We start from the raw sequence: 22,822 nt of genomic DNA, 5'->3' as shown, positions 1-22,822 counted from the left end.
GTCAAATCAATGTCATCTGACACGATGACACGTTTGTAATTCTAGCATTACGCATAGATTCTTAGCCAATTACGATTATGAATGTTAATATCAGTTTATTCTTGCATGTTGCATTGAATACGGCACACAGATGGGCAACATAGCTCTTGTTATGGAAGAAGGCAGGAATAACAAAAGCCCAACCGTCTTCCGAAGCCGCTATCGTGGTGAAATGCATTCGTTTGACATTTTTGTTTCGAACAGTAGTTTGATTGATTGTGTTGCGAATACCGGAGACAAAGGAGGCCGAATATCGACGAAAAGGTTCAAATGACTGTGATCTCTAACAAGACTGATCACGACATATCGACATCCTGATGGAAAAATAGGGTCAGACCCGGTAGTGTTGCGGGTTCAGCTGTGGCTTCGAAAGTGGTTAAAAGTAAAAGTGAATCAAACTCATACATGCGATATATCAAATCGCGGTGATTAGGTAAAGGTGAAAAATAAGCAATAAAATAATCTCAGATCATAATTGGGACAACCGGTAGTGTCATGGTCATGACTCATGGAATCAGATTCGGCTATCCCACCGGATATTACCAAATATAAAAATGAACCAAACCCATATATACGACACATCAGATCGCAGATTTTTTGATAATCTAATGAACGGTTAGCAAGAAAATAGCATTAGATCACATTAGAGACTAGCTTTTGTGTAGCAGAACCAACGTTCATGTGAAAAATTAAATCGTGGCTTTGTTTAATGGCCTGATAAACGTTAGGTATGAACAACAGTGACGAATCGGTCTAAGTTCACATATATGAAAGAGAACAAAATATAGACAAAACTAAAGCGATCTCACCAAATCGTACCATTTCAGATTCCTAAGGTGTAAATTTATAGCAGGATGGGTCAACGTTGAATGGAAAAATAAGAATTTGATCGCGTCAACAGAAGATGGCAGCTGTTTTAAGGAATTTTGAGCTCTAAAACTATGTAAAATAAGTGTGTTTGGTATGGGAAATATGTTCGGAGTCCACCAGAGTATCCAAGATAGCGGTCCAAAATCCAAGATAATGGCCCAGTATTCAAGTAAATGCCTATTTTATAGGATTTTTAATTCTTGCATTATGGGCATATTTTGTATGGAAATATGTTCAGAATTCAAAATTTGTAATCAGAAAACCCAAGCTGTCCGCTGTTTCACAAGGTTTGCAATATGACTGTAGTTTGAATAGGGAAGAATTCCGGTCTTCGTCCAAAACTGGTAACCAGAAAATCATAAACGACATGCCAACATTCAATACGGCGACTATTTTATGTAATTTTAGGTCCAAAAATGAATCCAAGATGGTGTCTCAATGTTCAAGATGGCGGTTAGTTTAGTTGGGGTAGATATCCGGAATCATAAAATGATGACCGGAAAATCTAAAATGACGTTTCAAAATTTTGCGGCTTCATGACACTTATATGGTTTGAATTTTGTTTCATAATTTCTGAATATTGGATGTTTTGTTAATATAGCGCATTTAGTTCACCACTGGACTATCGCACTAGTTTTCACGAGTGCGAAAACGCTAATAAAAGTGCGCGATTGCATCAAATCAACTCGGTGTCTTCAGAGCACTTGTTCTCCATAGTTTGAAGAAATAGTGCGCCGAAGACATCAACCTGATTTGATGCAATCGCGCACTTTTATTTACGTTTTCGCACTTATAAAGTCGCAGTTCGCAGTCCAGTAGTGAACTAAATGCGGTATATAAAATGTATCCATATTGAGTAGATTTAGCAAGCAGTTTTCATTTTATATTTATGTCAATGTCGTCAACATGCCGCTTGAGTTTTGTTGAAAGGATATTTTAAAGCACGAGAAAGGCACCATCACCGCTAGGTGGATTAATTAGGGTTTTTATAGCAACTTTTAACAGAATCCCTGAAGAAATTCCTCACGGAAACGCTGGAGAAATTTTTGATGGATTTTCCGCAGAATTGTTCGAAAAGAGTTTTATGGAAAACAAAAATTCCATGGAAGAACTTGTGAAGAAATCCTTTGTTGAAATTCTTAATCAGTAAAACACTAAAAAGCCCCTGGAGATATTTCCTGAATGAATTCCAGAAGAAATTTCAAAAAAAAAAACATTACTAAAAAGAAACCCAGAAAAATCTCCAATCTGTAAAAATCTCTGAAGATACTTTAGGAAGAATCCCAGAGAATTCCTGAGGAAATCTCAGAAGGAATTTTTGAAGATGTTGCCGGATGGATGACCAGAGCAAACTTTTTGGGAAACGCGTTTTTAAACTTCAGGAAAATTTTTTGAACAATATTAGAAGAGTTCTTGGAAATACTTTAAAAAAAACCTGAATGAATCCGAAAAATCTGTAGAGAAATTTTCAATAAAACTGCTGCAGAAATTCCTAGAAAATATTTTTGCAGGCATTTCTGAATCTATGGAAAAAGTACTAAAGATATCCTTGGAGGAAAGCTCGAGGTATTCAGCGAGGAAATTTATTGAGGAGTAAGTGAAAAAATACTTGACCGAATTCATTAAGGAATATTAAAAAAAAATCGTTCACTGAAAGAATTTCTGAAACAATCTTTGAAAGTACTTCTGCACGCAGAGATGAACCACCCATGGGGAGAAAAACTTAATGAAAAAGAAATATAAAACTTTTGGACCCCTGAAGAAAATAATGAAAAATCCCTGAAGAAACTTCTGATTCCATCGGAAAAAAATCCTACGGACACCCTAGGAAGATTTCAGAAGTAATTCCATAAGTAGTTTCAGGTAAAACTTTTTTAACGAATACATGTAGAAAATTCCGGAATTTCCTTGGTTTTTTTTTCGAGAGGTTTTTCTCCTAGAATGTTCACAAAAGCTTATCAAGGTGAACTAGAAGAAGTCCGTCAGAAAATCATCTACAGTTTTTCATAAAATTCTCGAAGAATTTTAATTAAGTGCTTCTTCTAGATTTTTTCCTCGAAGTTTCCCAATAAACTTTACTTGAAATTCCACCTACGGTTCTCCACAGAATTGACCCAGAGATTTCTATTGAGATTCTACAAAGAATTCTTCAGAAGTTCCATCAGAGATTTTTTCAAAAATATCTCCAAAGGCTTTTTCTGAAATTTCTGCAACGTATTTCTTTAACAGTTCATCCATGGAGTCAAAGATTACATGTGGCCGTGGTTTATCAAATATTCAATAATTCCACCCTCCACGGATTTCTCCCATGATTCCTACCATGTTTCATCTTGTTATTCCTCTAGAGAATACTGTACGGATTCGTCCCATAAATTTTCCTGAAATTTTTCCCGGTATTCCGTACACGTTTCCTCATAAGATCCCTTTAAGTATTCTTCTAAGGATTCCTCCAGGACTTCCTCCCGGTATTCTTTCAAGGGTTTCTCCAAAATTCTTTCCGAGATCAGGGAATCTCCTGGGTTTCATCAGGGATTCATCGTGGGATTTCTTCTGAGAGGATTTCTCTCGGGATGCCTTTAGAAACTTTTCTTGGAATTCCTTTAGTGACTTTTCTTAAAATTTTAGTAGAAATTCCTCCCGAGATCTATTCAGAGATTCTTTTAAAGATTATTCCCGGGATTCCTATGTAGAATTATTCCAAGATTCTTTTCAAAATTTTCCTATGGATTGCTATGGAGATTCCTCCTGATTTCTTTAAGAGTTTTTCCAGGGATTTATTTCGGATTCTTTCCTGGGATCTCTTCAACGACTTCCCTGGGACTCCTTTTGGGATTTCTTCAAGGATTCCTTTACGAATTAAGGCCGAGATCAAAGCAGGGGTTCTTACCGCTCCCTGGAATTTTCTCCTAGGATTCTTTTAGGCATTCTTCCGAAGATTCCATCCGAGATTCCTTCATTGACGTTCCCAGGCACTCCTTGATTGATTCCTTTCGGAATTGCTTTAGTGATTTCTCCCGAAATTCCATCTGAGTTCTGTCCTGAATTTTACCCGAGATTTTATCAGCGATTCCTTTAGAATTCTTCCTGAGTTTCTTCCCGGGATTCCACTGGTTCCCGGAACTTCTTCTGGAATTTTTTGGGTATTCCTCCCGTAATTTATTAGGGAATTCTTCCTGGACTTCTTCAGGGAGATGTCTTCACGTGACTCTTTTGAGGATTTCTTCCGGATTGTTTTTCATTCCTCCTGAGCTTCTATCGAGGATTTCTCCTAGGATGTCTTCTCCTAGGATTCTTCCTAGGAATCTCAGGGATTCCTTCAGGGATTTCTTCAATAATTTGTTTCAGGATTCCTTCAAGAATATTTCTCGGAATTCCATTTGGAGGTTCTCCCGGGATTACTTTGGGGGCTTATTCTGGGATTCTTCCACGGATTATTCCTGAGACTGCGACTGGGATCGAAATCAAGAGTTTTTCAATTAGTTTTTCCGGGGTTTTCTTAAGGTAATACTTTCGGAATTCTTTCAGGGGTTCTCTAAAGATTTCTTCAGGAATTCATTTTGAGATTCTTTCATCATTTTTTCCTAGATATTCCTTCCGCAATTCATTCAGGGATTCTTTCAAAGATTCTCCCCGTGTTTCCTTTAGGGATTTCTATCATCATTTCTTGTGAGCTTTCTTTAACGATTTCCACCTGGATTTCTTCTGGTATTCTTTCAAGTATTCCTTCCAACATTTATTTGGCGATTCCTATGAGGATTGCCTATGGATGCTTTCAGGGATTTATTCAAAAATTTATATCGTGATCCAATCATTGATATTCCGTGGTTTTCTTTAGGAATTATTTTCTGAATTTTAAGATTCTTTTAATTTTTCCGTCAGAGATAGTTTTAGAGATTTCTCCTAAGATTATTCAAAAGATTTCTTCTGGGATTTCTTCAAAGATTCCTATCGGGATTTCTTCCAGGTTTCCTACACTACTTTCTCTTGAGATTCAGGTGGAGAGGTTCGTGGGGGATTTCTCCTGTGATGCATTCATGGGTTTCATGGGTTTCTCCAAAAATCTTACAGAGATCTCTCCCAGGATTCTTTCAAGAATCCCTCTAAGATTTTAAAAAGGATTACAACTAGCTTTTTTTCGGAGATTATGCCAGGTTTCTTACAGGCTTCTTTCAAGGATTTCTTCAGAAAGATTTGGAGTATTTCGAGAATGGGATTCGATCCTCAACAAGGAAATTTCTGCAGGAATTCTTCAAGGATTCCTCCATTGAGTCTCCCCTTCTCAGTTTTTCTCCCTTGATTCTTTCAGGCGTTCTTCTCGGGATTCCTTTGGGCAATTCTTCCAGGATTCTTTTAGGCTGCGCTTCCCAAACTCGGCATTCGTGGCGCTCCAACGTGACGCAGGCTTGCTTTTTCTGCTCGTTTTGGCGAGCCTGCAAGAGACTGGTGCGCCGTGATAACATAATTTGGGAAGCGTGCAAGGGCGTAGCCAGCTTTTCGGTAAAAAAAAACTCGCCTGATCCACATAAATCAACGTGGTGCTGGAGGAGTTTCTCTAGAAATTCTTGAAATTTCTGTAGAAACAATTTGAGAAATTCCAGGAACAATCCCTGGAAGATTCCTGAATAAATCCCTGGAGCCTGAAGAAATTCCCGGAGGAATCCCTGGTGAAATTTTTGGAAGTATACCTGAAGGTTATACAGGAATTGTGGGGCGAATACCTTGAGAAATATCTGAAGAGATCTCATGAGGAAATCCTAGAAGAAATCCTTGATAAATTTCTGGAGGATTCCTTGGAGGAAGTTCTGGAGAAATTCCTGGAGGAATTCTGGGAGGAATCCCTAGAGAAGAAATCAAAAGCAAACTTCTTAGAATTTTTAAAGGAAATCATAGAGAAATTTCAGAAGGAATCCTTGGGGGAGATCTTGGAGAAATCCCTGAAGGAATTCCAGGAGGATTCCCTGAAGCAAATTCCTGAGAAAATCTCTAGAGAGAATCATGGAGGAACTTCTGAACAAATTCCTGGCGTAATTCTTGGAAGAATTCTTGAATAAGACCCAACAGGAAATCCTGGAGAAATTCCTGATGAAATTTCTTGGATGAATTCTTGGAGCAATCCCTGGAAAAAATACTGGAGAAATCTCCAAAGGAATTCTGGGAGGAATTGCTGGAGAAATTTATGAAAGTATTCCTTGAGAAATTCTAGAAGGATTTCCTGGAGGAACCCTTGGACAAATTTGTGGAGGATTTCCTGGATCAATTCCTTGAGAAATTACTGGACGAATTCCTGAAGAAATTCTTGGGGTAATTCCAGGAGAATTTCCTGGAGGAGTTCCTGGAGAAATTCATAGATTAAATCCTGGAGGAATACTTATAGGAAGTCCTGGAGGTTTTCCTTTGAGAATTGCTGCAGAAATCCTTGAGGAAATTCCTGGAGGAATCTTTGGAGAAATTCTTGCAACAATTACTGGATGAATTTCTGAGGAAAATCTAGAGGAGCTCTGGGAAAAATTTCTGTAAAAATCCCCTGAGAAATTCTTGGAGGAATTTCTGAAGAAATTTCTGGAGAAATCCTCGAAAGAATTTCTGAAGGAATCTCTGGGGAAATTATTGAAGAAATTAGTGGAGAAATCCCTGGAAAAATCCCTGAAGAACTTCCTGTAGAAATTTTTAGCGGAATTCCTAGAGGAATCCATGCAGCAATTTCTGGAGGAAAATCTGCAAGAATTCTTGAAGGAATTCATGAAAAAAATTTAGAAGGTATTACTAGAGTAAATCCTGTAGAATTATTAAAGGAATCTCTGAAGAATTCCTGAAGAAATTCCTCGTTGAGACCCTGTAGAATTTCCTGGATGAAATCCTGGATGACCCTGCGTGGGTTTCTGAAGGAATTCCAGGAAAAAATAATGAAGAAATCCCAGGAGAAACTCCTGGAAGAACTCCTAGAGAAACTCCTGGGGAATTCCTGGAGGACTCCCTGAAGCAATTCCTGGAGGAATATCTGGTGGAATTCCTGGAGGAATCGCTGGAAAAATTCCTGGAGAAATCTCTGAAGGAATCGAAGGAGGAATCCCTGGGAAAAATGTCTGTAAAATTGCCTGGAAGAATGCCTAGGAGAATTCCTGGTGGAATTCTTGGAGGATTTCCTGAAGTAATTCCTGGAGAAATCTTTGGATGAAGTCTCTGGAGTCTCTGGAAAAAATCCCTGGAGGAATCCTTTGAAAATTTTCTGGATATATTTCTGTATTAATTCCTGGTGGAATTCTTGGCAGAATCCCGGTAGCAGCTACTAGAGGAATCTCTGGAGGAATGCCTGGAGGAAGTCCAAAAGAAATACATTGAGGAAAATCTGGAGAAATTCTTGGAGGAATCTCTGAAAAAAAAAATGTAAGAATTCTTGGATGGATCCCTGGAGGATATCCTAGAAGAATGCCCGGAGGGATTCCTGAAGTAATCTCTAGGGGAACTCCTGCAGAAATCTGTAGAGGATTTTCTGGCGGAGTTTATGGAGGAATCGTTAGATGAATTTCTGGAGGAGTTTCTGGAGGAACTCTACTCTCTAGAGGCATTTTTGAAGAAATCTCTGGATGATTTTTAGAAGGTCTCCTGCAGCAATTCCCAGAGGAATCTTTGAAACAATTCCTGGAGGAATCTCTGTAGAAATTCGTGGAGGAATCCCTTGAGAAATTCCTGTAGGAATCCCAGGAAGAATTACTGAAGAAATTGCAGATTTAGTCCTGGGAGAAATCTTGAAGGAATTCTAAGAAGATTCATTGGAGAGACTCCTTGAGGAATCCCAGTAGCAGTTCCTGAAGGAATCCCTGTAAGAACTCCTGAAGAAACCCCAGGAGGAATCCCGGAAGCAATTCCTGGAGGCATTCCTAAGGCTTTCCCTAAATAGTCTCTGGAGGAACTACTGGATGAATTCCTGGTGGAGTGCCTGAATGAATTCCAAGAGGAACTCCTTAAAAAGTGTTCCTGAGGGAACCGTTGGGGGAATTTTTAAATAATCCGTGGAGTTGTTCCTGGAAAAACACAAAAGAAATTCCCGGGTGAATTCCTGGAGGAATTCTTGAAGGAAAACATGGAGGAATTCCTGAAAAAATAACCATGAGGAATCTCGGAACCAATCCCATGAGGAATTTCTTAGAAAATCCTAGGAAAACTTTCTTAAAAAAATCCTGGATGAATTTGTGTTGGAAAAAGATGTGGAGGTATTCATGTCTGCAATCATGTTTGGTCGAATGATTGTTGGAATCTTTTTGCATGGACTCAAAAAAGATTGTTTTGTGCAATGTTTTAAGGAAATCCTGGTTAGTTTTTAGCTAATCTCTGACAAAATTTCCTGTAACGGTTTCTGGAAGATATTTCTGCTCTGAACCTCTATAGATATCACAGGATAAATTCCTGGAGGAATATCGGGTAAAACCAGAAAACGAATTCTTGAAAAATTTTCTGGAGCAATCTATGATGGAATCACTGAAGGAAGCTATGGAAAAAATCCTGGAGGAATTAATCGATGTATCCTTGCAGAAGTATCTGTAAAAAAAATCTGAAGTAATCGTGGGAAGAATTCTTGGTGCATTTCTTGGAGCAAATCCTGAAACAATCACTATCGGAACCCTGCAAGGTGCCCATGGTAGAATTCACAAAGGAGAAACTCCTGGAGAAGTCCCTTGTGGAATTTCTGAAAGAATTCCTTTTAGAAGTTCCTGAATAAATGCCTAAAGGAATTTCTGAAGGTGCCCTTGAAAGTTTTCGTAAATAAATGTCAGGTATTTTGCTCTTAGCATGACGTTTGTTTGAATTGAATGCTAGTGAAAATTCGTGTTGCAGTAGCACATAACTGCACTCTATAACAGCATATGGTTCTACAAAGACCTTCCTTCTCCCTACCGGAAGCGTTTCCTGCATATCTGGAAAATGTGGCATGCTGTTTTTGTATTCCACAAATAAGCATCACAAAATTTAGCCATTCAGCCAAGCTTGTTATTTGGTAAAAAATCTAAGATAAGATTGAGTGGTTCTCTTGGAGAAATATTTGGCGAAATTTAGTGTGGCTCTCGAGTAAAAAGGTTTGATAATTGTGGATAAAAACCTTAATTATTAAAATATTAAAATATTAAATTTTTGAGATATTTTTTCTGGAACTTGAGTTGGCTCAATATTTAAAAAAAATCTGATGACCAGGGGGGGGACACGCCCTCCCTGCCCCCCTCCCCCCTCTGGCTACGCCCATGGAAGCGTGGTTTCCGTGGGATTCCGCCCCCCAATCTTTCAAGTATTCCTTTCGATATTTATTTCTTCATTTCTTCAACACGGATTTGTTTCAAAGATTTTTCCCAAGTGGAGCATGCCTGGTGTGATGGTTAGAGCCAGGGGCCTACATCGTCGAAACCAAAACATGACGCTGAAAGCGAGCGCCCATCAGCATCAGACGGACGCCGACGACGGGAACATTCATAACAACATGCATGCGCTTCGCTTCATCACTCCTTCTTGTCACTTTCTTCGACGCAACGACGGGTGGCGGCTCATTTTCACACCGATTGGGATTCAATTGAAATTTTCAAATTGTTTAAAATGTATGTTTGCTCAATTTTTTCATGGGAAATAGACTATTTCAGTAAAATATGCATAGCATACATTAACATTACACAGATTTGCCGGTAGTTACACTCATCAATTGAGTTACAACAGAGAAATTCATTCGATGCCGAACGAGCGTGCGTGAGCTTGTGAGTGCGAAACAAAGTGGCATCTGCGACGGCGCAGCACCGTCGGTTCATCGGTGACGATGATAGTCGGGCTGAGCGACGACGACGACGCCTTGTTTCCATTGACGATTGAAAACATTGTTTACGAACCTCGTCTGAAAATTTCAATTGAAATTGAAAATGTAGGGCCCTGGTTAGAGCACGTAACTATCACACCGCGGTCCTGGAAACGGAAGTAAATCGTGGGTCCCGACGTGAACTATAGTCTGGGGCTAAAATCTCGTTAATGCAGATAAAAAAATCCCAATATTCTTACAGGAAACACTTTTGAGATTCTTTTAATAATTTCTCCTGGCATCCTTTCATCATTCCTCCATGAAGTTCTCTCAGTATTGCTTTATAGGTTTCTCCTGCAATTCAAGAATCTAGGAATCTTTTAGGAATCTCTCCGGATTTTCTCAGATAAACTTTTTAAGATTCTTCCAGGCATTAAACCCAAGATTAAATGAATAAAAAACTTCAATTAGATCAAATAAAAGTGGGAGCGTGGCAGAAACATGTTTGAGTAGTCATCATCTCTTTTACCTGTTTACAGTTATGTTGTATCTCTGCGGATCAGTATGTAACGCAAGTATAATAGTTGTGCTGAAATTTAACTTTAGAAAATTATTGGATGTTGAAGTGTTTCCTTAGAACTACACCATAGACTGCCTGTTTTTTTTTGTTAAATCGTGTTTATTTTATTGAAACTGTACTGTTGATGATAAAACTATATGAAGATTAAAATTGTGAGACACCTTGGGCGTTAATGGGTTAGTGATAGAGACCTTGAGTAAACAGCTCTTATTTTACTTTGACAGATCAGTTACTCCTAAATTACTTTTGAAATTCAAGGACTGCATAAATCATTACCAGATTTTTCAATTTCGTAATGTATTGTATGCAGCATGACGCCTTACATTTCATGCTCAGTAAATTCTATTCAAACAATGAAATCGGTCGCGCCAATCGCAATTCTCCACATAACATTTTGCAACCTCCGGTTCGTTGCGTCCAACCCACCAACATCACAAAACCACTTGAACTACACGGTGGCCCTGATTCGGCACCTCGCACGCCAAGAAGCCGGCACATTCGAATGCGTATTCCAAGGCCTTGAACCGCAGCACCCCTTCGAGGGATGGTTCGATGAACTCTTGGCCACCCCAGCTCTGGATCACGTCGTCAAATATGTCATCAACGCATCGTTCAAGATCACACATGAAAACCTTCCGCACAAGCCCGGGCTGTTCGTAGTGCACGTCGGCAACCGGGTTCTTCAGCCGGGGAATCGTTCCTGTCACATTAGGCGGAACTTCCTCAACCTGGATTCCAACACCCGGGTTCTGGTGCTGTTCAACGTCACCTGTTTGGACTGCCTTGACGGTATTACCAGACTGTTGACCATGTGGCAGTTTGACAAGGTGGTTTACATGGAGTATACAAGACGGGCTTTTTTCTTTATGGATTATACTGGAACAATAACCTCTATCCTGAAGTATTTTCCTCCGCCAGAAGAGATGTTCAAGAGTAACGCGAGACACCTGAAAGGCCGAGGCATACGCTTTACCAGTAAGGGATCACCATTTACGCCGTATGTTCGCTGGGTGCAGGAAACGGCACGATTCGTCAATACCACAGCATTTTACCTTCCGGGAGTTTGCACGTTGTCCATGACGGTGTTCCAATGCATCGATGTACTCACACACACGCCGGAAATTGACATTGTGCTGGATAAGTTCGGAGTGGTGGGTCTCACTCCGAAGATGTACCGAATGATGGCAAATCTCGAACCAATATCGGAGGTCATTGCGGTTCCGCAGAGCCGGCTATACAATGAAATCGAAATGTTCGTCAAACCTTTCGCTTGGGAAGGGTGGACAGTGATCGAATCCATGATTATACTGATTGAAGTGTTAAGTGTTATCTTTCCAAAGCTGTTCAAGAATGATCCCATTTTACTGTTGGTTTGCGGATTCGAACGCTACAACTTGCATCAGGCCAAAACCAGAGAGAAGCTTGTGTTCTTTCCGCTGATTGTGTTCTTCTTTCTGATGTTCAACGCATACGAAACCAAAATCATTTCGTTTATGACCAACAAACCATCGATCGAAAAGATCACCACCCTCAAGCAACTGGTCCAATCGGGTTTAAAAGTCAAATCAAATCTAAGGAACAATGTAAGAATCACCAAGGATGTTGTGATAGGATCGTTGATCATCCCCATGCACCAGAATGAGAGTCTGCTTCGGATGGACGGAGTCAACGCTTATGACGCACAGGATGCCAACTACGCCAAGGATATGCTCCAATCGCTGGGCAATTATGATTTTAAGCTGCGCCGGCCTAAGTACGTGTTGTTGGACGAGATACGAAAAACCACCATTGGGATGTTCTTGGTGGGGCATATCTCGCCTTTGGCGGATATTTTGCAGTTTACGCAGCAGGTGTTTTACGAGGTGGGACTGTTCAGCCTGTGGAAAAAGGATGCCCTCTTCGAGCATAATTTGCTGGATAGAGCAGAATGCCTGACGGTAGAGCTCGAGGATTTGGGTTTGCTGATGTTTGATGACTTGATATGCACTTGGATCGCGCTGGCCATTGGGCTTTCCGCTGCAACCGTGACTTTTGTTCTGGAATGGGTGTACCAGTTTCGTGGGAAATTTTAAGGAGGTAGTTTAGCAATAAAGCATACAATCTTGCATATAATATTAACTTCTTCAGGAAAACTTTTCTTCTTTCTTCTGAGGGGACCTTTCAATTAGGACAAAGCGCATTAAAAAGCAGTAGATTTGAGTTATCTACATTTTTGATATTAAAGAATACTAGGGTAATTCGCCAAATGTTGAACGGTTAGTACTGGCATTTTTGTTTTCGTTTGTTTTTCCGTACATAATTCCACTTTAGTTGAAAAATATCCAGTAAACGTCTACGCTAGATCAAATCATTTCTTACACTTCCAATTAAATTTGCGCCATTCAACACACGCCGACGGGAAGACACTGCGATGAAAACGTCCTTCGTCGGAGAGCTGGAGAACCGTGCTGCGAATATTCCGGAAGGTGGAAGCGTAGAAGATCAAAGGAGCATCATCAAGAACGCATTCATCGCCACCGGCGAACATAATTTGGGTGATCTTCGCACCGAGAGAAAGCAGTGGATCACAGATGGCACCTGGAGGAAGATAGAGAAGCGAAGAAACGCCAATGTCGCGATAGAGCGAGCGAAAACACGAGGAGCCAAAGCCGTAGCCCGTAAGCGCTATTCGGCTCTCGAGAAGGAAGTGAAATGCTCATGTAGACGGGACAAAAGAGCGTGGGCGGGTTTCCTAGCCAACGAAGGCTAGAAAGCCGCAAACACCGGTGACATCCGTCTCCTCTACGATGTTTCACGTCGCCTTTAGTGGGGCTAAGATGAAAGTTACGATGCCCTTGAAAGACATATCGGCACAGTTATTGATCGCTCTGGCCCAAATCACAGAAGAGTCACTATGACATACTTCTAATAAATAAATACTTACTTGCAAGAAGTAAGTTACAGTTACTTCTGCGCAACATAAACATGCTCCGCCGTGACTCTTCTGTGACAAGTGTGTTACTTGGGGGCTGATCAGTTGAGCACTTTGGAAGCTTTATCAAGTGTCGGCCACGTACCAACACCTCAGCATGATCCGCCAAGAGTTTGACGCATAACCCGTGTCAACACCAAACCTCCATCAGTGCAGGAGATAGAAACAGCCATTCGTAGCATGAAATGGAACAGAGCCTCGAGCGTCGATCGCATATCAACCGAGATTCTTAAAGTTGACCCCGTAGTATCTGCACAATTGTTACATCACTTATGCTGCAGCATATGAGAAACCACGACATTTCCGGTCGACTGGATGAAAGGCGTCTTAGTGAAGCTGCCCAAAAGGGTGATGCGATAATTGGTGGGACATCCAGTTGCTGTGCATTGTTCTCAAAATCCTCGGCAAAGTGATACTCAACCGGGTACAAGAGCAGAATGACGCAACTCTCCTACGGCAGCAAGCAAGATTCCGTGCCGGACGATCCTGTGTGGACAATATTGTTACGCTCCATACTATGCTGGAACAAATAAACGAATTCCAAGAGTTTCTTTACCTGGTGTTCATTGATTACGAAAAAGCTTTCGACCGTCTCAACCACGAAAACATGTGGGGAGCTCAAAGGCGCAAGGATGTCCCTGAGAAAATGATCGGCCTTATTGAAGCATAGTACAGGGCATTTTCGTGCAGAGTACTGCACAACGGTGTTTTGTTCGATCCCATCTGGGTCGTTATTGTAGTGAGGCAAGGATGTATACTATCACCAGTCACCACTACTGTTCCTCATCGTTATCGACGGAATCTTGGTAGGTGCGATTGATCTTGAACCAAATCGTGCGTTGCTGTGGCAGCCCATTACCATGGAGCACGACTTCGACGACTTCGAAGTAGCTGATGACGTTGCTCTCTTAGCTCAACAGCGCTCTGATATGCAGAGTAAGCTCGATGATCTTGCCAATCGTTCCTCAGCGGCAGGTCTTACCATCAACGTCAACAAGACTAAATCTATGGATGTAAACACGATCAACCCTTCCAGCTTTACGGTAGCTGGGCAATCAGTGGAGAATGTTGAAAGCTTACAATATCTTGGTAGCCAAATGGCGGCCGGTGGCGGCACCAAGCAGAGATGCCAGATTATGTTTATCAAAAATCTGTATCAATACAGCTTTTTCTGTATCGCTGTATTTGAAGGTATAACAGACACCAAGAGTTCTAGATTTCAATAGAAATTAATAAAAATATACTACTTTTTGATGTTTTTTTTTTAATTTTTACTGGTATTTATTTTTTGAAACATGTTTGAGAATGCACATTTTTTTTTATAAATTCTTCAAAGTTTAAGCAGCAATTTGTGAAGTTTTCATTAAATTTATTGAAAATAACTTCAAATTTTATGCTTTCTGGAGAAATTTGTATCACATTTTGAAAATCTGTATTTTTCTGTACTCTGCATCTTGGCTGTATTTTTTTTTTCCTTCTAAACCATAGGAGGATAATCTGCTCAACAGACACCCTAACAGAAGGTTAGGGTAGTGTAGGTCTGACAGGCCGTCTTCTACAACAAAAGTAAAATCCAGGACTACTCTCTCCTCGTACCCACTAAACCATTCCTATGGTCGCCAAACCCTACGTCTCTCCGGAACCACCAAGAAGGTATTGCTTCAGAGAGGGGCTAGTGCACATCGCACCCACAAGGTTAGCTGCGTAGCCTGCAGCAACGAACATCGATGACTCGCTTTGGAGAGTCCATCACGGTAGCATGCAGGCGCTTAGCCAGTTTCCCGAGTGGTCCTCGCCACTCCCTTTGTCCTCGGAAGGCGGGCAGGGTCAACCCCGCCCGCGCCCTACTGCTGAGCGGACATCAAGAACTGATGCCTACGTGCAACCCGATCTGACCTGCCCGTAAGGAAGGGTATCACTACCCTTCAGGCCCTATCAGATGCACCCGTAGGTTGCAGACAGCAGGATCTCACCTACCCCGACCCTTGCCGGGGACCCCTTTCCAACCGCGGGCTCGGATCCAACCCAGTAGACCGACGCCACGACAGCACCACTACCGGGACTTCCTCTCCGCGGCCACTTAATCGTTGTAAGGGTCGATCTCGACCGCAGGGCACCGGTATGACCTACGAAGCCGACTCCGAACCCCTGGACCACCTCTTGTACTGCATCTGGACTAGCCATTCTCCGAGTCCACGCGCCACCTCCTCTGTAGCTCCCAGACGATGTGTGTAATAGCCGTTGAAACGGCGTTCCAGCCAAACTCATCCCTACACATCCTCTGGACCAAGTTGTCCGGAGTTGTGTCCTCCCCGCATGTGGCAAGCATGCGGTCACGCATTGTGCGAAAACGCGGGCACACGAACAAAACGTGTTCCGCCGTTTCCTCTAAACCATTGCACACTGGGCATTCGGGAGAATCCGCATGCCCGAAACGGTGTAGATACTGTCGGAAGCAACCATGACCTGTAAGGACCTGTGTCAGGTGGAATGTGACTTCCCCATGGCGCCTATTAATCCAACTATCTACCCTCGGTATCAACCTATAGGTCCACCTTCCTTTGGTGGAACTGTCCCACGCGCGCTGCCATTTGACCATAGAGGCCATCCTGACAGTCCTGCGTATGCCTCTTGTGCCGCGCATTTCGAAGCACTCCATGTCCTCACTGATAAGAATGCTGATAGGCACCATACCAGTAATGACGCAGAGAGCGTCGTGTGACACGGTACGGTACGCGCTCGCAACCCTCAGGCACATAAGCCTGTAAGTACTTTCCAGCTTCCGTCGGTAGCATTTATTACTTAGCGCGGTGCCCCACGCCGGGCCGCCATACCTAAGTATGGATGTAGCAACACTAGCCAGAAGCTTGCGCTTACTGGCGTACACCGCAGAGCTATTGGACATCATCCGGGACAGTGCCGCAATAGCTGTGGGGGCTCTTTTACAGGCATAATCGACGTGGCTACCGAAGGTAAGCTTATCGTCGATCATCACGCCCAAGTGTTTGACGGAGCGCTTTGACAGGATAGTACAGTCTCCTACACTGATCTCCGTCTGCTGCTCCGACTTCAGGTTGTTAACAACCGTAACCTCTGTCTTGTGGTGAGCCAGCTCCAGTTTCCTGGACCGCATCCACGCCTCCACAACCTTGATCGAGTGGTTGGTAGTCAACTTTACCTCCTCGATCGTTTCACCGTAGACTTCGAGCGTAATGTCGTCGGCAAATCCGACAATCACCACTCCCACTGGATACTCTAACCTCAACACCTCGTCGTACATGACATTCCATAACACCGGACCCAGGATGGAACCTTGCGGGACTCCTGAGGTTATGTGAAAGCACTTCCGACCCACCTCCGTGTCGTAGACTAGTACACGATTCTGAAAGTAACTTCCGAGAATCTTGTACAGGTACTCCGGTATCCCCAGACGCAAGAGCGCATCGGCAATAGCAGACCAGCTGGCGCTATTCAACGCATTCCTTACATCCAGAGTCACTACCGCGCAAAAGCGAATTCCCCTCCTCTTAGGCTCGAGTGCTTTCTCGGCGGTTTTTGTAACCGACAAGATAGCGTCTACGGTGGACCTCCCCTTCCGGAAGCCGTACTGGTTACTCGAAAGACCATTTTCGCCCTCGGTGAACCGCAACATTCTATTGAGGATGATCTTTTCGAGCACCTTCCCCGCCGTGTCAATCAAGCATATTGGTCTATATGCCGACGGGTCTCCGGGTGGTTTCCCCGTAGGCAGGCGCGGCGCAGGTCCGCAATCGCGTCGGTCCACCAGTAAGCCGGTGGCCTCCCATTTCTAGGGTGGACTCGCCTATGCATGGTCGCATCACACGCACGTGAGAGCACCGCTACCAGCTCGTCGCCGTCTAAACCGATTAAGTTTCGCTCACGGCGGAGCGCCTCCCTAAATACCCCTTCGTCGAAGTATGATGTCTTCCACCTGCGAGGGCTTGGCCTTGGCCTAGCCGCCTCTTCTTCTATCCGCTGTCTGCTGTTATTGTAGTCGATACTGTAGCGAACCGCCAGGTGGTCGCTGTGAGTGTAGCCATCATCTACTCTCCAGTTCAAACTACTTGTTAGGCCAGGACTACAAAAGGTCACGTCAATAATTGACTCCGCTCCGTTTCGACTAAAGGTACTCTTGGTACCGACATTAGCCAAGTCGACATCTAAGATGGCCAGTGTTTCTAGCAGGATCTGACCCCGCTGGTTCGTGAAACGGCTTCCCCATTCCACGGCCCAGGCATTAAAGTCGCCCGCTATTACCACCGGCCTTCGCGCTGTTAGCACGGTCGTTAAGCGGTCCAGCATTTGCGTGAACTGCTCGATCGGCCACCGCGGAGGCGCATAACAGCTACAGAAGAAGACCCCGTTTACTTTGGCGACCACGAAGCCCTCATAGGTAGTAGACACCAACTCCTGAACGGGGTGTTACCCGTCGTCCATATCGCCGCCATTTTTCTGGTCCCATCCGCGACCCAGTTGCCGTTGCCGGCGGGTACTCGGTATGGGTCCGATATGATGGCGATATCCGTCTCCCACTCAGAAACTGCCTGACAAAGCAGTTGCTGAGCCGCATCACAGTGGTTCAGGCTTGGCTGTATAGAAGGTCCAAAATCTGTATATCTGTCATCTCTGGCACCAAGATCAACATAGGTGCACGGATCAAGAAGGCGAGGGCTGCTTTTGCGAGTTTAAGAAATGTATAGAAAAACAAGCAGATCAGTCGACGCACCAAAATCTGAATTTTCAACTCGAACGTGAAATCTGTGCTGCTGTTGGCCAGTGAAACCTGATGTGTATCAGTGGAGAACACTCAACGGCAAAAATTTGGGAGCGAAAGTGTGGGTGGGTCGGTTCTACCTAGGGGCGGAAACGAAATCTGCAAGCAAGCGTTCGATTGGAACCCCGCAGGACATCACTGGGTCTCCAGTTAGCCTAGTGGTTAAGGCTATGGATCGTCAATCCGGAGACGACGGGTTCGATTCCCGTTCAGGTCGGGAAAAATTTCAGGACTCCTTGGGCATAGTGAATCATTGTACATGCCTCACAATATATAAATTCATGCAATGACAGGCATAGAAAGCCCTTCTATTAATCACTGTCCACAGTTATGCTTAAAGAACACTAAGTTGAAGCAAGGCAGGCTTTGTCCCAGTGGGGACATAGAGCCATAAAGAAGAAGAAGTAGAGGACATTGCAACAGAGGCAGACCCAGAGGCTCATGGAGACGCAGCCTCAATAACGAAATCAAGCCTATAGAAGTCTATAGAAATTTGGCCTGGTCACAGGTCAATGCGATGGCTGGCAATCGTCCAGGATGCAGATCATTCAATGCGGCCCTCTGCACCACTGTGGGTGCCCAGTACTGAAAAAGCCATATATCGTTCTTTTGCACACCGCTGAAGACCGTTGAATCCTTGATCCCCATGCCATGGGAGGAGGATTCGATTCTCGATCCGAGTGATGGAATTTTTCGCTAGAAATGTTTCTTTCTAGTATTTTTGTAATGTGTGACATCTCCATTGTCTAGTGTAAAGTTTCATTTAGCCTGTACAGCCTCTGGCTGAAGACGGTGCTCTTGTCTTTTTTCAAAAATTATTAAAATTTTGTGTGACTGTGAATAACAGGGAAAATGGAAAGCATACATTTATGCCCATGCCCAATAGATATGTAGGTTACTTACATTTTTCCCCACACAAAAAACGAAATTATGTTTCGACCCCCCAAGCAATGCAATGCACCCAGTTATACCTACTATATGTTTCTATCCACATTTCTTATCTGCCCGTCTGCTCAGGAAACCTCTGACTGGTGGCTGTTGATTTTTTTTTCCTCCTCGTCTGACTTGCATTCAGTTCATTGCAGTGTGTACAGAACAGCGAACGCTAGGCGGGGAGAACCGGACCGCGAACGACCGGTTACCGTGTCACAGCGAGGTCCAATTGCTACTTCCTGAGAGCAATTGTCATAATTTGCGGAAAACACCCATTTTCCCATACATACTTCTCGCGTCGGGTTGTTATGGCACTTGCAGTTTGCACCTACTTGTGATGTTGGTGGATGTTGGTTGATGTTGGTTGATGATAGATACTGAGCTCTAAAAAAAATTAACGCTTATTTAAATAATCAAATTCCGATTAAAATCTTCCGATTCTAAGAAATGTATTTTCCGAAAGCCTCTACACTCGTAGTGCTACCGGAATCAAATTGCCTAAAAGCTCTGATAACCTAATAAAATTGTCCCATGAGAATCTGAACATTCATAAGCGAAAAAAAAATCAAAGGTCATTGTTCAATTCATCCCCGATGAGACAAATTAAGTCCGAACCCTTGGAGGAGAAAAAGGTCATCCAATGTGGGACGGTGTGAATTCTTGCACCCTCGACCGCGTCAAGGCGATTCGCTTCTCACAATAACGACCTTTTTGTTAACCTTTTCCCTTTGACCAATCCAGTATCGTCCTGCATTTAAAACATAGAAAGGCTCTAGTTTGACCATTGAAGGGAAATGTAAGGAAAAGAGAATGCTTGTGCTTGTGCTCTACAGTGATAGACATTCGTTTAGCCGAGGGTAAAAATTTTTCAAAATAGTGCCAGGAAACTCATACAAAAGATTTTATGATAAAACTTTTTTATCGTAGTGATACTATATCTAGTACTGTTTTATAAAAATGTGATACATCACACTTACATATACACTGAAACAAAAACGAGGGTAAAAACCCTTCAAATGTCATTTTTTGCCTAGACATTCGTTTCGCCAAATTGTAAAATTTTTAGAATTCCATAATAAAAAACTATCAAATTTCGAAAAATATCCAACAATGTCATTTTGTATGGTGATCTGCATTATAGATCGACTTGTAAATTATGGATTAGATCGATTTTGGATGTGTTGCCTGCATCTCATATAAATATGTCATAATATTTTAAATGTTTCTCAATTGATATTTAATGTAGTTATTTTTATCGGAAGTGTTTCAAAAGAATCTAATGAAAGTTTCATGACCAAAGCAGGTTGAAATTTTGCGAAAAACAACGTTTTTAACAGAAAAAAATAACACAAACCATCAAAAAATCACGTATTTAAGTACTGTTTTGATGAAATATGATGGCTTCACTTGCATAAATCACAGCGTTTACTACTATTACGTCTTCTAATAGCTCCCAATATCTTCTAGACTGTATTCTGGCTGAAATAATATACATTGGACGGCTCATATTTCGAGAAATGGCACCGAAAGTATTCAAATTTCTAGCATGAACTACTTGTTTCATAATTTAGACATTCTTTGCAAATAAATCATGTTATAAATGAATGTGGTTCACAACTAAGTCTCATTTATAATATATTTCTTCAGATTGAATGAAATAAGCCAATTATTTAACCAAATCTTGCCTTTTTGTATGAGCATCTGCTTTTGAATAAACAGGGTACACAAAATCTGACACTTCTTGCAGTTCTTTCACTTTGCAGTCTTCTAACTCATTTAGTAATGGTAGTATCAAACAGGTATACTCCACAGGCATTAGGGCACGTATTTATTTCAATGCAGAACTATTTATTTTAGATTTTATCAATTCCATTTTTAAGTTTAACCAACCAAAAACCAATATACTTATTTTTTTCATGACATTTTATGCAATAATTTGAACATTTCTGACAATAATTCTGTGCCATATTTTCAAAACTGCTAATCTAGCCTACGTTTGAGTGTTTACAGAAATCAGTTTTCTTAAATAAATTTGTTTATCGTCGCTTCTCCTTATCGGGACATTTTTTTTTATAATATTTCTCTGAATTTCACAAATAAATAATCTTTTAAGGTCAAATATCTTGCTAACACGTCATAAACTAAATGCCTTGGAGTATGTTCTCGAAATATACTCACGAAATTGCAAAAAATCTATTGAAAACCAATTTTTCATTTACCTCGGCTAAACGAATGTCTAGGCAACAAATGGAATTTGAAGGGTTTTTCCCCTCGGTTTTGTTTCAGTGTATTAGTATCAGTGTTTAATGTATCACATTTTTATAAAACTGTACTAGATATACTATTACTACGATAAAAAAGTTTTATCATAAAATCTTGTGTATGAGTTTCCTGACACTTTTTTTGTTCTCGGCTAAACGAATGTCTGTCACTGTATTTCATCCCTTCGGATGTTTTTCTAGCTTCCAACAAGGGTGAAACAATGTTAAGGGTGAGCCTCGTTTCTTAGCATTTTTTCTTCTTTGTTTTGATGCTCTAACATCAGAAGTGTGAATATTTATCTTTCATTAGTTCTTTTAGGGATTTCTCTAAGATTTCCTTTAGGAATTCCTACAGAAGTTCTTCCAGGGATTAATCCAGGAGTTCCTTCGAGTTCCTGCAGTACAGTAGTTTTTCCTGGGATTGCTCAAAAAGTTCCTCCGGAATGTTGGCTTTGCACCCAAAAGATTGCAAAGCTAACATTCCGAAGAAAAATCATTCCAGTCGTATCCCAACCAAGTATCAAAAAGTTCCTTCAGGGATCTCAGTAGTTTCAGCAGGATTCAGAGATGCATCCCACGTTTCCTTCAGTAATTTCAACAGGAGTTCCCTCAAGTATTTCTTCAGTTAAGCCTCTGGGCTGTTTAACCTTTGTATTGAGGATACTTTCTACAGGTTATTATTTTATTCATTCACATTATTGTGAACCTTACCATTAAAACAGTATATCTTCATTTCATCGATGTCAAGAATTGTATCAAAAACTCAACAACAAGTACAATAAGGCTCGCTAGTAAACCAATCGCCAAAACAATCCAGTTCGAAATTAGCTCATCAAATGACAGCATTCCGGAACTATAAACTTCGTCCCCATTGAACAATGTTCTATCTTTGACCGCTACGATGTTCATCAATTTATCCTGCCAGAAGTCGAGCAGCCCTGCTTCGAAAAACACCTTCTGCGTGTAGTAGAATGTCTCGGCGAACGGACTCTTCAGTCCAATATAGTAGGTGACAACGAAGGTTGATTTGTGTTCGTTGATGACCACGTACTTAGGTCGTTGCAATTTGAAGTCATAGTTTCGACTTAGTGTCACCAGAAAAGATGCCTCCAAGTTGGAGCTCAGATGAGCATGCTCACCATCCAGGAGCAAATTGTCTTCGCTGATGGGTTTGTGAATCATCAGAGATCCTAGGAGGCTATCGTTTGCCAAACGAGAATCGATTTTGAGGTCAGCTGTAATTTTGATTCCCGATTTCGCCAGCTCATTCAGGGTTTTGATGTTTCCGACGGAAGGTTTGTCCGTCATGAAGGCAATAATTTTCGTCCCATATGCGTTGAACATAAGGAAGAAGAATATTATCATGGGCAACAACGAAACCTTTTCTTTTGTACTGGCGCGGTGCAAATTGTACCTTTCGAATCCACACACCATCAGCAATATCGGATCGTTTTTATAGAGGCTCGGAAAGATCAAGCTTATGATTTCGATCAATATCAGCGTCAGCAACAGCACAGCCCAAGTTTCCCATGCGAAAGGTTTCGTGAACATTTCAACCGCATTGTACGGTCTGCCTTGCGGTACCAAAATCATGCGAGAAATG

This window comes from Aedes albopictus, chromosome 3 (genome assembly GCF_035046485.1).
Source record: "Aedes albopictus strain Foshan chromosome 3, AalbF5, whole genome shotgun sequence".
NCBI classification, from domain to species: Eukaryota; Metazoa; Arthropoda; class Insecta; order Diptera; family Culicidae; genus Aedes; species Aedes albopictus.
This window is presented reverse-complemented; position numbering follows the sequence as displayed.